The 14,696-nt window shown below is 37.6% G+C and overlaps 1 pseudogene; it reads right to left on the bottom strand.

The window, feature by feature from the left end:
• Positions 1-7,528: 7,528 nt before the first annotated feature.
• On the bottom strand, positions 7,529-7,647 carry LOC118610129 (annotated as a pseudogene).
• Between the last annotated feature and the right edge of the window lie 7,049 nt (positions 7,648-14,696).

Consider the following 14,696-nt stretch of genomic DNA (forward strand, 5'->3'; position numbering starts at 1 on the left):
AGCAGAGTAAGTGATGGTTCCAAGGGCTGGGGAGAAGGGAAATGGGGAGATGTTGGTGCAGGGGTAAAGTTTCAGTTATGCAGGATGAATAAATCCTGGAGATATACAGTACAATGATGTGACTATAGCTAACAATGCTTTATTATACAGTTGACATTTGCTAAGGGTAAATCTTAATTGGAAGCCTTCTGGGATCCTTGGAACCCTATTCTAGTTCTTTTGCTTAAAGAGTAAAGGCAGACCAAGAGGTCAGACAGCATGGAGAGTCCATTTATTCCACACAGCTTTGAAAGCGAAGGCCCTGGACTCTGAGGGGATGTTTTTCCATTTTACTTTACTCCTTTACCACATGTTTCTGTACTTTGCAGGATAGGGCTTGATACAAAAAAAGATGACTGTCCTAGGAATATTTATACTCAACCTTTGAGGGCACAGTTTGGAAGTGCAGATGCACAGGACTCTTGTAAAAGCGGGACAGCAGAGTCTCACTGTAGCCCACAGGCAGCTGCCTCAGGATCAGAGCACAGATATTTACCTGATTAGCCGGGCGCTTGAGGATCAGCTAGTCAGCCAGGCAGCCTGGGAAGCTGCCCAGCATGAACCTACGAAGAAAAACATCCTTCACAGTTTTCTCTGCAGCATAGTCCTCCCCATCGATGCTACCGTGTACAGTGACAACCAGCCTTGCAGTTGGTGATGTGGAAAGGCGCGTATGCCTCCTTGTAAGTCACTACCTTGTACCCTTTACCCACTCGGACTCGGGTCACCTCATTTTTGGCACCGACCGCAGAGGTGTGCAGGGTGTGCCAAGGACAGGACACTTCTCCGCCCTAATACTGTGCCGGAGCCAGCCGGCTAAAGTCAACAGCACCTAAAAGAGGGGGGTGAAGCCTAAGGAAAAATAGGGGAAGACAGGAAAGTTCTTCGGGAGGGCATATAGTCAATGCTGCAGCAGCCCGGAGTTTATTTTGCAACACATATTTATACCCTACTGAGTGGGTAAGAAGCAAAACACCTCTAAATAACAACCAATCACGGAAACTCTGTAGCTATTCAAAAAACATTCCGTTTCCTGCCCCTACACCAGGTGCACTTCCTCCTGAGTCAGCAGACTGCACAGCTGACTGACTCTGCAAAAACATCCTGCTTAACAGTTTTGTTTTCCGCAAAACGGCTCCCAACAATACAGCATCCCAGGACAGAGCTGGTGGCTGTGCAAGGGGCGCCGCAGTCTTGGGTCAAGCACAGCGTGCCAGTGTTCATCCATTCCTTTTATCGCTTTCACAATGTTGTTTCATTCTCTCTTTCTTCTCTTCCGGTGTTTCTATTTACGTAACATGTCATTTTTCTCTTACTTCTTTCAAGATTTGCTTATATCTTCAACTTTAAAATTTTTACTGTGATGTGCCTTGTAGGGACTTTATAAAGTTTATTCTGTTTGCTATTTGCTGATCATCTCGTGTTTACAAATGTATGTCTTTCATGAAACTGGGAAATTTTGTCATTATTTCTGCAAATATATTATTTTTGCCACATTACCTTTTTCTTCTCCTTCTGATGCCCTAGTTACATATATGTTGCACTGTTTTTGTATCATCTAACAAGTCCTTGATATTCTGTTAATGCTTTTTATTTTTTAACTTTAATTTCTGTTCCTCACAGTACCCAATGTTAATTGATTTATGTTCAAGTTCACTTGCTCTTTCCCCTGTCATCTCCACTTAGCTGTTAAGTCCATCTAGCTACAATCCAAGTCCAGAGCTGGTTTTTAAAAGAACTTCTTATCGTAGATAATTTTCTATTATAAAATTTCTATTTGGTTCATCTTTAAATTTTTTAAAAAGAATTTATTCTTCAATTGGATGTGATATTCAATATTATTTTATATTACTTTTAGGTGTCACAGAATAGTGATTAGACATTTATATAATTTACGAAGTGATCCCCTGATTAGTCTAGTACTCACCTGGCGCTATATATTGTTATTATGCTGTGCTTCATATACATATGATGATTTTGTAACTACTAATTTTTACTTCTTAACACCTTCAAGCTTTTTCACCTAGTCCCCAATGCTACTCATTTTGACAATCAACAGTTTTTTCCCTGTATCTATGAGTCTGTTTCTATTTTGTTTGTTTATTTTGTTCTTTAGATTCCACATATAGATAAGATTATACATCTTTCTCTGTTCTGACTTATTTCACTTAGCACAGTACCCTCTAGGTCTATCTAGGTTATTGCAAATAAGATTTCATTTTTTTTATGGCTAAGTAATACTCCAGTGTGTGTGTGTGTGCATCTCTCTCTCATGGATATCAGTTTTTAAGTCTTTAGGGGTAAATACCCAGTAGAGGGATTGCTGGATCATATGGTAGATCAATTCTTAGTTTTCCAGGAACCTCCATCTTGTTTTCCATAGTGGCCATATCAATTTGCAGTCCCACCAGCAGTGTATGAGGGTTCTTTTTTCTCCACATCCTCTCCAGCATTTGTTATTACTTGCCCTATTGATTAGAGCTATTCTAACAGGTGTGAGGTGGTATCTTATTGTGGTTTTGATTTGCATTTCCCTCATAGCTAGCGATGTTGAGCATCCTTTCATGTATTTGTAGGCCATTTGTATGTCCTCTAGGGAGAAGTGTCTGTTCAGGTCCTCTGCCCACTTTTTGATTAGATCATTTGTTTTTTTGTCGTTATTGAGTTCTTTGTATATTTGGGATATTAGGCCCTCCTTATCAGAGGCATTGCTTGCAAATATATTTTCCCATTCAGAGGGTTGCTTCTTTATCTTGTTGATGGTGTCTTTTGCTGAGCAGAAGCTTTTTAGTTTGTTGTAGTCCCATTCATTTAGTTTAGTTTTCACTATTCTTGCTTTTGAGGTCAAATTCATAAAATCCACTTTAAGTCCAAGGTCTTTGAGTTTTGTTCCTATGTTGTCTTCTGTGCATTTTATTGTTTCAAGTCTTGTATTAAGGTCCTTAATCCATTTTGAGTTAATTTTGGTGTGCAGTGATAGAAAAAGGTCTAGTTTTATTCTTTTGCAGGTGGCTTTCCAGTTTTCCTAGCATTATTTATTGAAGAGGATTTTCTTTCTCCACTCAAAATAATAAAGGCCATCTCTGACAAACCTTCAGCCAACATTATACTGAATGGTGAAAACCCATAAAATTTTTCATCAAAAAATTCTTGCCCATATAAATATGGGTTCACTTTTTGGACTCTTGATTCTGTTGCACTGGTCCGTGTGTCTGTTTTTCTGCCAATACCATGCCATTTTGATAACTGTCATTTTGTAGTATAATTTAAAGTCAGACTGAGTGATGCCTCCAGCCTTGTTCTTTTTTCTCAAGATGGCTTTAGCAATTTGGGGGTCTTCTGTGCTTCCATATAAATCTGATGATTTTTTGTTTTTTTCTTTAAAAAATGCTGATGGGATTTTAATGGGGATTGTATTAAATTTGTATATCCTTTAGGTAATATGGTCATTTTAACTATGTTGATTCTTCCAGTCCACGAACACGGAATATCTTTCCATTTCTTTGTATCTTCTTTGATTTCTTTTAAGAGAGTCTTGTAGTTTTCATTCTATAGGTCCTTCACAAGTTTCGTTATATTTATTCTGAGGTATTTTATTCCTCTTATTACAATTGCAGAAGGAATTATTTTTTCCACTTCTTTTTCTGACACTTTATTATTAGAGTATAAGATGCTATGGATTTTTGAACATTGATTTTATATCCAGAAACACTACTGTATTTGCTTATTGTTTCTAGTAGAGTTCTTGGGGAATCTGTAGGGTTTTCTATATAGAGAATCATGTCACCCTCAAATAGTGACAGTTTGATGTCTTTGTTTGCTATTTGGATGCCTTTTATAACTTTCTCCTGTCTTATTGCACTTGCTAGGACCTCCAATGTTATATTTAATAAGAGTCATAAGAGTGGACAGGCTTATCTTATTACTGATCTTAGAGGGAAGGTTTTTAATTTTTCACTATTCAGTATAATGTTGGCTGAAGGTTTGTCAGAGATGGCCTTTATTAAGTTGAGGTACTTTCCTTCTATACCGATTTTGTGAAGTGTTTTGATCATAAATTGATGCTGTGCTGGAGCCAGCTGGCTAAAGTCGATCAGTACCTGAAAGAGGGGGGCGAAGCCTAAGAAAAAAAGAAGATAGGAAAGCGCTTTGGGAGGGCATACAGGCACTGCTGCAGCCCCTTCTTTATTTAGCACAGCCTTTATATAAGTTTTTGGATACAATAGCAAAGCTCAGGGTACAATATAGTAAAGCACAGGGAACAATAGTAAAGTACAGAGTACAATGGCAAAGCACAATGTACATTACCATAGGAATGATGACATTTACATAAGTTCCTATATACCCTTCCCTCAGAGTATGAACATCCTCTTTTCTTGGCTGTAAAACATTCCACTATCTTAAGAGGATTTCTTTAGGAGGCAAACCTCCCCTCCAGGGTCAGTAATGTTTAACTCCACACCCCGCTTCCTAGAACCATTGTTTAAACAATCTCAGCAGCAGCAGCTGCTTCATGACTATCAGCTACGTGACTTCTTCAGTGTCTCTTAATGGCTCCCGACAATGCTGTACCTTGTCAAGGGCTTTTTCTGCATCTATTGGTATGATCGTATGATTCTTATTTTTTAATTTGTTTATGTAGTGTATGACATTAATTGATTGGCATATATCGAACCATCCCTGTGCCCCTGAGATGAAGCCCACTTGATCATGGTGTATACTCTTTTCAATATGTTGCTGTATTTGGTTTACTAGTATATTATTTAGGATTTTTTATTTGTGTTCATGAGAGATATTAGTCTATCGTTTCTTTTTTGTGTCATCTTTACTAGATTTTGTTATGAGGGTAATATTGGCCTCATAAAATGAATTGGGAAGTATTGCCTCCTCTTCGATTTTTTGGAAGAGTTTGAGGACAGTAGGTCTTAAATCTTTTTTGAATGTTTGGTAGAATTCACTAGTAAAGCCATCTGGTCCTGGACTTTTCCTTTTTGGTAGGTTTTTGATGATTGTTTCAATTTCCATACTGCCAATTGGTCTATTTAGATTTTCCAGTTCTTCTTGATTCAGTCTAAGAAGGTTGTATTTTTCTAAGTACTGGTCTATTTCTTCTAGGTTATTAAATTTGGTGTTATGTACCTTTTCATAATATTCTTGTATGATCCTTTGTCTTTCTGCAATGTCAGTCATAAAATCCCCTTGTTCATCCCTGATTTTGTTTATTGTCTTTTCTTTTTTTTCTTTAATAAATCTAGCCAGGAGTTTGTCAATTTTATTAACCTTCTCAAAGAACTAGCTCTTTGTTGCATTTATTTTTTTCTATCTTTTTTTTTCAATTTCATTTATTTCTGCTCTAATTTTGATTATTTGTTTCCTTCTGCTGACTTTAGGCTTCATTTGTTCTTCCTTTTCTAGTTTTTTAAGATGAAGCATTAGGTTGTTTATTTGGGCTTGTTCTTGTTTTTGGAGATAGACCCGTAATGATATGAACTTTCCTTTTATGACTGCTTTTGCCATGTCCCAAAAGTTTTTATATGTTGTACTATATTTATCATTCGTTTCTATGTATCTCTTTATCTCTCTTTTTATTTCTTCTCTGTCTCAGTTATTCTTCAGTAGCATGTTGTTTAATCTCCATGTATTCGTGGTTCTTCCTGATTTCTTTTTGCAGTTGATCTCTAGTTTCAAAGAATTATGATCAGAGAATATGGTTGGCATGATTTCAACCCTCTTATATTTGTTGAGGCTATCTGTGTCCCGGTATGTGGTCACTTCTATAGAATGTTCAATGTGCACTAGAGAAGAATGTATATAAGCAGCTGTTTTGGGATGGAACACTCTGTAAATATCAATTATATCCTGTTAGTCTACTCTGTCATTTAAGGATGTTATTTTCTTATTGATTTTCTCTTTGGATGATCTGCCTATATCCAACAGTGGGGTATTTTGGTCCCCTACTCTGATAGTGTTTTGGTTTATTTCTTCCTTTAGTTCTGTTAGTAATTGCTTTACATATTTCTGGGCTCCCTCATTGGGAGCATAGATATTAATAAGTGTTATGTCTTTTTGGTGCACGATGCCCTTTATCATTATGAAGTGTCCCTCAGTATCTTTCTTTAACTTTTTTTTAAGCCTATTTCATCTGATATTAGTACAGCTACCTCATTTCTCTGAATGCCATTTGCTTGAAATATTGTTTTCCACCCTTTAATTTTGAGTTTATATTCGTCTTCGGAGCTGAGATGTGTCTCCTGGAGGCAGTATGTGGTTGAATTTTGTTATTTTGATCCATTCTGCAACTCTGTGGCTTTTTATTGGTGAGTTGAGTCCATTTACAATTATGGTTATTATTGAAATATGAGGTCTTCTTATAGCCATTTTATCTTTTGCTTTCTGGTAGCTTGGTGTTTCCACTGCTTCCTTGTCCTTGTGTTTTTGTTTTCTTTATTTTGGTTGGTTTTTGTGGGTTTCCTCTCTGGTTCTTATTATTTACTTTAGTTCTGAATCTTTTGTATGTGGTTACCATTATGAACATGTGAAGGATAGTTATATATATACAGTTGTTCATTTTCTTCTGTACATACTTATCGCCATTTCCCTTAGTGAATTTGGATCTTTGAATCTTCCCCTTTTCAGTCATTCTTATCTTAGTTTGTCCCTATGCATGCTGAACATTCATTATTATCTTGCTACAGCACTTCTCTTCTTATTATTTAAGCTTATAATACCCTGTTCTCAGAAAGAATTGCACTCCTTTGCTTCTGTTTGCTTGATAGTCTCTTTACTCCTAATTATGTAGTAGAGAATTCCCTCAATTTTTGTATGCCTGGAAAGATCTTAATTTCTCCTTCACATCTAAAAGAGAGCTTAGCTGGATACATTATTCTAGGCTTGTAGTTCCTTTCACTTAATAGTTTAAATGTTCGATTCTATTCCTTTTGGGCTCGTAAAGTTTGCGCTGAGAAGTCTGAGGATAATCTAATGAGTTTTCCTTTATAAATTACCATTTTCTTCTCCCTGGCTGCCATGAGAATTCTGTCTTTGTTGCTGATTTTTGATAATTTTAATACAATGTGCCTTGATGATGACCTTTTTGAATTGAGGTCATTTGGATGTTCTGTTGACTTCTTGAATTCCAAGCTCCAGCTCATTCCTTAGATTTGGGAAATTCTCGTCCACTATTTGTCTGAAAATGCTTTCTAGTTCCTGCTCCTTTTCCTCACCTTCAATAATGCCCATTATTCTTATGTTTCCTCTCCTGATGGTATCAACTAGTTCTTGAATTTCCCTTTCATTATTTTTCACCCTTCGGGTTCTCTCTTCTTCCTTCTGATTTATTTCTAGATCTCTGTCTTTGATATCACTGATCCTTTCCTCCATTTGATTGGCCCTATTTCCCAAGCTTGTTATTTCATTTTTCAACTCTTGCAGTGTGTTCTTCATCTCCAGAAGTTCTATTTGGCTCTTCTTCTTCTTCTTTTTTTAAATACATTTACAGCACCTGGTATTCCTAGGTTGTCTCCCATCCAAGTACTAACCAGGCCCAACCCAACTTAGCTTCTGAGATCAGATGAGATCAGGCATGTTCAGGGTGGCATGGCCGTAGACTCTAATTTTTTTTGTGTGTGTGTGAAAGTTTCAGTCTCCTTGCCCTGCTCATCTAGGTGTTTTTTCAATTCCTGAAATTGTTGATATGACTCATTTCAGAACTCAATGAGTTTTTTTCAGAAGGACCATTCTGAATTCTCTGTCATTTAAGTCACATATTTCTATGTCTGTAAGCTCATTTTCTGGGGATTTATTTTTTCTGAGATGCTTTGTCACCTTGGTTGTTCATGGTGTTTAATGGACTATTTCTCTGCCTGGGCGTTAATTAAAGTTTATTCTCTCTCTCTCTCTCTCTCTCTCTCTCTCTCTGTCTCTCTCTCTCTCTCTTTTGGAAGAAGATATATTATATGAATGTCTCTCTTTAGTCTGTTGCAAAGAAGGCGCTTTTCATTTGGTTTCCAGTAGGTGGCATCTAAGCTCTTGGATCCCTTCTTTATATAAAGCCTTCACAATACCTTTTTAATTTTCTTGTAGATATTTAATCACGATCGCTACCCTTGGTTTCAGTCTCTGTCAGTGTCAGCTACAGTCTCGGCAGCTTTTTCTCAGATTCCCTGGTCCTGTCTTGATCAGTTTGGAGGGTTTGAGAGGAAAGGCCTTCTGGGTTGGAAATTGGGGGCTTGTAGCTCAGCCTCGAGTTGCAACTGCAGCTGGTAAAAATCAACCGTTGTCTATCGGTGGTCCTGTTCTGCTTCTCTGCTTTCTGCCCTGGTGATTTGGCCCTGCCCCCAGATGATTGAATTCACAACTCTTTCAGGCAAGGCTGTTCAGGGAAGGCATCACATATTCTCCCCTTTCCCTCCTTCTGTAGGGAGCTCCACAGGCTTTGAGAGGCAGTCTAAGTTTTGGCAGCATTTGTTCTAATTTCCCTGGGGCTCTGTAGTGATCAGTATTGGCGGGCATGGTGGGAGGAGCCCTCTGGGTTGGGTGTTGGGGGCTGCGGCTCAGCCTTGGTTTTGCAACCACAGCTGGTAAAAATCAACTGTTGTTTTTCTGCTCTCTCCTCCTGCTTATCTGCTTTCTGCCCTGATGACTGGGTCCTGCTATTAGCTGCATGGAACTCACAGCACTTCTAGGCAGGGCTGTTCAGGGAAGTCACCACACCTTCTCCCCTCCCTATCCTCCTGCAGGGAGCTCAGGCAGCTGTGAGGGACAGCTTCTTTATTTCTTCTAGTCCACCTGGACACCCGTGGTTCTGACCTGTGGTAGCTCTTATGCACTGATCTCACACTCAGATGTGCTGGTGTGTAGTTTGGGTGTTTTTTGTTGAGTTTTAAATGTTCAACTTATTGCTGTTTCAAGGGGAGAGACCTTGGGATGTCTCTCACTTCATCATGTTTCCAGAAAGTCCTCCTTGTCTCTAGTCTCAAGAAAAACACTTTAAGCTTTTCTCCATGAGTATGTTAGCTATGGGTTTGTCATATATGGCCTTTATTTCCTCTTTTCTGAGAGTTTTTTTTATCAGAAATGGATGCTAGACTTTATCAAATGCATTTTATGCATCTAGTGATATAATCATATGATTTTTATCTTCAATTTGTTAATGTGGTGCATCACATTAATTGATTTGTAGATATTGAACCAACCTTGCATTCCAAAAATAAATCTAACTTTATCGTGGTATGTATATGATCTCTTCAATGTCTTACTAAATTTGTTTGCTAATATTTATTAGAATTTTTACATCTAGATTCATTAGGGATATCAGCCTATAATTTTCTTTTTTGTAATGTCTTTGTATGGTTTTGGATTTAGGTAACGTTGGCCTTATAAAGTAAACTTGGGAGCCTCCTCTCTTCTTGAATTTTTTTGGAATAGTTTGAAAAGAATTGGTGTTAATTTTTCTTTGAATTTTGGTAAAATTCACCTGTGAAGCCTTTTGGTCCAGGACTTTTGTTTCTGAAAATTTTTTAATTACTTACCAGTTGTCCAATTTCTTTGCATAGTTGTTGCTATTCTATTATTTATATTTATGTTCTTTTTTTTTCTTTCCCTTTTTTCTTCTTAAGTAAGCCCTTCAACATTTCTTGTAATACTGGCTTGGTGGTGATGAATTTCTTTATTTTGTTTCCTGTCTAGGAAGCTCTTTATCTCACCTTTAGTTTTAATTAATAAGCTTGCTTGGTAGAGTAGTCTTGATTGCAGGCCCTTGCTTTTCATCACTTTGAATGTTTTGCAGCAATCCCTCTGGCCTATAAAGTTTCTGTCAGGAAATTAGCTGGCATTCTTACAAGAGTACCTGTGTAAGTAAATAGCTGCATTTCTCTTGCTGCTTTTAAGATTCTCTCTTTCTAGTTAACCTTCAGCATTTTAATTATGATGTATCTTGGTGTGGGCCTCTTTGAGTTCCTGATTTTTGAGACTCTCTGAGCTTCCTGGGGTTTTATGTCTATTTCCTTCACCAGGTGAGGAAAGTTTTCCATCATTATTTCTTCAAATAGCTCTTCAACTTCCTGTTTTTCTTCCGGTACCCCTATGACATGGATCTTTTAACATTTAATTGTGTCCCATAGGCTTCTTAAATTATTATTATAGTCTTGGCTTCTTTTTTCTTGTTCTAATTGTGTGCCCTTCCTTCCCCCATGCTTTTATATTGGTGGTTCGATCCTCTTCTTTATCCACTCTGTTGATTCTCTCTAATATACTTCTCATCTCAGATAATGTTCTTCATTCCTTTTTAATTCCCATTTAAATTTTTATGTTTTTTATCTCTTTGTTAAAGTTCACACTGAATTCATCTACGCTTCCCATAAGTTCACTGAGCATCTTTATAACCAGTGTTTTGAACTCTGCATCTGTTAGATTGCTTGACTCCATTATTCCTGAATCTCTGTTCTGTTCTCTCATGTGGTTTCTGCTTCTTTGTCTTCTCATTTTGGCTGCCTTTCTGTGTCTGTTTCTATGTACTAAGTAAAGCTCTTAAGTCTCTCGGTATTATTAGCGTGGCTTTGTGAAGTAGGTGTCCAGTGGCACAGCCCTGAGAGGGGTTCAGCTGCAGGCCAAGTTTAGCCCCAGCCTCTGCCCCTCCAGGACCACCTGCTAAGATTCAGCAAGCAACCCACAGATGCTGTGCTTATAGTTGCCTCAAGAGGCCATACCAGCAACTGAGGCCAGCTGCCTCCAGTGAGTTTGGCACTGCTTAGCAGGAAGCACTGGACTCGATGAAGACCCAACTGAATGTGGCTTGTGTCAAGCCGTGAGTTTGGGGAGGTGGAGTTTCAGGGAATGCTCTGGGCAGAGCGACCTCTGTTATTCAGTTTGATGACATCTCAGCTATTGTGGCAGTGCTTCCGTACAATGGGAAGATGGGAGGGTTCAACAGAGGAATAGTGGATATTGCTGGTACATCTGCTATGGTGAGAGACTTGTAGTCTCTGGTCCTCACTCCGATAACCTAGTGTCCCTCTGTAAGTCCCTGGTGCCCTCCATGCACCCGACCCCATGCTCATGCTCAGAGCAAGCAGATCTGTCACTGTGAAAGTCCGTTTGTGGCTATGGCTCATTTAAGAAGTGTCTGCATCTGGCAACTGCCGCTGCAGTAGCTTTGATCCCATTCAGCCACTTGGGACTGGGAAGCCTCACATATTTGCCCCCTTTTACCTTCTACCATTGCAGGTCTATTAATTATTCTCTCCCTAGTTGTAGTGCTTCTGTTCATCTAGAACCCAGGTGACTTTTCTTGCTATTTGCTCCATGTTTCTGTCACAACTTTGATCTGGTCTCAAGAAGGATGAGTGAGGCCTCTATGTCTATGCCATTTTTCTTCTCCTCTTAACCAGTGTTTTGAACCCTGTATCTGGTAGGTCCCTTGCTCCATTTTATTCAGTTTTTTTTTCCTGGAGTTTTCTCCTGTTCTTTTATTTGGGAGATCTTCCCCTTTCAGTTTGGCTACCTCTCTCTGTTCATTTCTATATATTAGATAGATATGCTATGTCTCTCAGTCTTGGCCAGGCCTATATAGTAGGTGTCCTGTATCTCCCTGATCACCTGGGCCAGGTGCTCCAGGAGTGACCCTTGTGTGGGTTGTTTGTGCCTCCCTGTTATAGCTAAACTTTGATTACTGTTGGCATATCAGTGGGTGGGGTTAACTCTCAGGCTGACAGGCTGTGAGGATTAACTATATTCATAGCATATGAGCTCTTGGATGGAGACTGACCCCTAGAGTGGGATTTGCCCCAGTGGGTTCCTATGCCTATTGAGACAACCTTTTTGTGTGTGCTACTTTTGGATCTAATCAGGTGGTGCTCTGTTGTGGTCTGAAGCTGGCCTTCTGGTGTGTTGTTTCTGACGCTATCTGGAAGGGGATCATGTGCAGGCCAAGATCAACCACTGCTTGTGACCAGCCCGGGGCTACCTGGTAGGAGCTAGTAAGCTATCTATGTTTCGTCGCTGTCTGTGCTGGACTTGGAGTTTTGTGGGAGAGGCTATGTGTTGAACTGAGGCAGGCTACTACCAGAACCAGGCCGGAGGCAGCTTGCCAAGTACTTAACATCTTGACCGACTTATTTTATTACTTTCACTTTTTAAGCACAGTGATGAACAGTTATGCCATCTTAGTCCTTGTATTTCCATTGCTCAATATAATGATTTATTATAGAAGCCATTCAGTTTTCTAATAAATGCATTTAATAGGCATTTTATTCCAGGAGATTACAGAAGATAATAGTTACTCTTTTTTGATACTACTTTTATCCTAATGATACCAAATAACTAATCAGATATTTCCATTTCCATACTGTTTTATTGCCTAAAACCACATTTACTACCACTCACTGTATCTCCCTGTATTTTTAGTTATAAATAACATTATATAAATAATGTATCAGAGAATTAGGTTTAAATGTTACACAGCCAGGATCCAAAGATTCACAAGAAACACTCAGTCTGCACTAGCAGACTCCCAAAGTTTCCTATACTCACTGCTAGGCATCCAATACAGAAGATGTGGAAACAGAAGCAAATACTACTAATGCAGAACTACCAAAATATCCTTATCTCATGTTTGCCAGAAGACCTAGTCTCCCTTCAAGGCTTCCACCTTTGTTGTTCATTTCCATCTTAGGATTCTTATACAGGTACATCTGTGTTCCAGAACCTTGGCCTCAGAGGAAATCCCAATTAAAAGAGACTGGGAAAGATGGTATCCAGCTTTCCAATCTTAATATTAGAGAAGGCTAAGTTACAAGTAAATTGGAGCAGGTGTTGAATGACCCAAAGAATCTACAATATTCGCCATAGTTCACTTTCTAGCCCAATTACCTTTTTATCCCACTATTTACTAATTTTCCATATTCAGGAAGATTATAAAAATCCTAAAACTTTTGTGTTTAATTAATTAATGGAAGTATAGTCTATTGAGTAAAATACTTGTGTACAGGGCCATTGATAGAAAAGACTTGGTATTAGAGCATATTGAATATTGCAATTTTAATGTACTACATTTTTGCTTCAAATGGAAGCAGTTAAGAAGAGTCAAAGAAAAGTATTATTTGAATAGATTCACAGAAGGCAAAGCCTAAAATAATCTAAGAATTCTTTCTAAGTGTAGCTTTGAGATAGTAGGGCTATAGATTATAAAATCCTTGAATGGTAAAACCAAAGAAAATCTGCAAACCTTAGTGTCAAACCTCATTTGCCTCTAGTTGATGGTCAGAGATTGTATACTTGATTGAAAAATTGAAATTGTATGCCAACTGTAATTGAAAAATAAAAAAAAAAATCAAAAGGAAATTGAAATTGAGTTGGCAGAGAATAGAAAAAAATTCACAAATGTAGTTTATCGACAAATATTGGGTTATCATCAAAGGTGAGTGAGTGGGGAAAAAATCATGAGTCCTTAGAAAAATATCTTGAAACCAAGCAAAGAGAATGTTTGAACTAAATCATAGGAGTTAGATCTAAAAAGAATCTAGAAGAATAAAATCCAAAAAACTTTTTATAATCATCAGTAACAGAGTAAAGGAAAATAGAACATCTATGAAAAAGGAATGGAATATGATAAGGAAGCAAAAAACAGATAAGGAAGGAAGATAAATAGCTCATCCAGGAGACTAGGAGTGGAAGACAGAAGGGAAAAAATTGATTTCACACAAAGGAAAAAAAAAAAAACGAACCTCGTCTTTGATGTCTCAGATGTACTTGTATATGCTCACTGGAGCATTATTATCAGAATCTTTTAGGTTCATGTGACCTAAGGATTTTGTTCTCCATCACCTCCTCTCCATTTTTTAAATGTGTCAAGGCAAAATAAACACATGCTTACACATGGTCTGTGCACTATCTCAAGGCTATCTATCTCTTTTAAAGACAAATCTACTTTAATGCCAAAAATATGGAAGACACAGTATAGAAACAGATGGCAAATGGGAAACTAGTTAGATTATAGAAGTAAATAAAAACACTTCTATATCTGATTTACAAACTTAACGCAAATGTCAACTTTTTCCAAAAAGAAAATACAAAATATTTAAAATTTCTTATTACTTATACTTATAAAATCCAGTGGTGAGTAGAAGAGAGAAGAGTGAGTGGAGAAGTGTGTTAAAACATTCTGTTCATTATAGGAGAACTTAAAACCTACTGGTTTTGTCCTAACTATGACAATGTAAGAAGCATAGGTTAAGAAATATAGGTTAAATATGGTTTTGAAAAGTTTAAAAGTAAATGGTAGCTAAATTTGAAAACAAGGCATATTGTTTGTGTATGTATGTGTGTGTATGTATATATGTATGTATGTATCTTTCATTTATCTATATCAGTACACTGGTTAAAAGTACAGACAATGTAGTTTATTTAGTAAGAAAAAAGAAAACAGCAAGGAAATTTAAAATGTGAAAAGTAATAGCAACATAAAATGTCTAAATATTTCAGCTGTTTATGCTAATGGTTGAACTACCTTATGAAAATACAGTCTTTCCCATTGGATATAAGATAAAATGGTGAAAATAAACATATTTAAAACAAAGTTGCCTTAAAAAGAATAAAAGCACAAGTAGGGACACTTGAAAATCATGCAAATGGGAACAAAATAAGCTGGACATCAGAATATT

The sequence above is a fragment of the Rousettus aegyptiacus genome, unplaced genomic scaffold (assembly GCF_014176215.1).
Source record: "Rousettus aegyptiacus isolate mRouAeg1 unplaced genomic scaffold, mRouAeg1.p scaffold_m13_p_12, whole genome shotgun sequence".
NCBI classification, from domain to species: domain Eukaryota; kingdom Metazoa; phylum Chordata; class Mammalia; order Chiroptera; family Pteropodidae; genus Rousettus; species Rousettus aegyptiacus.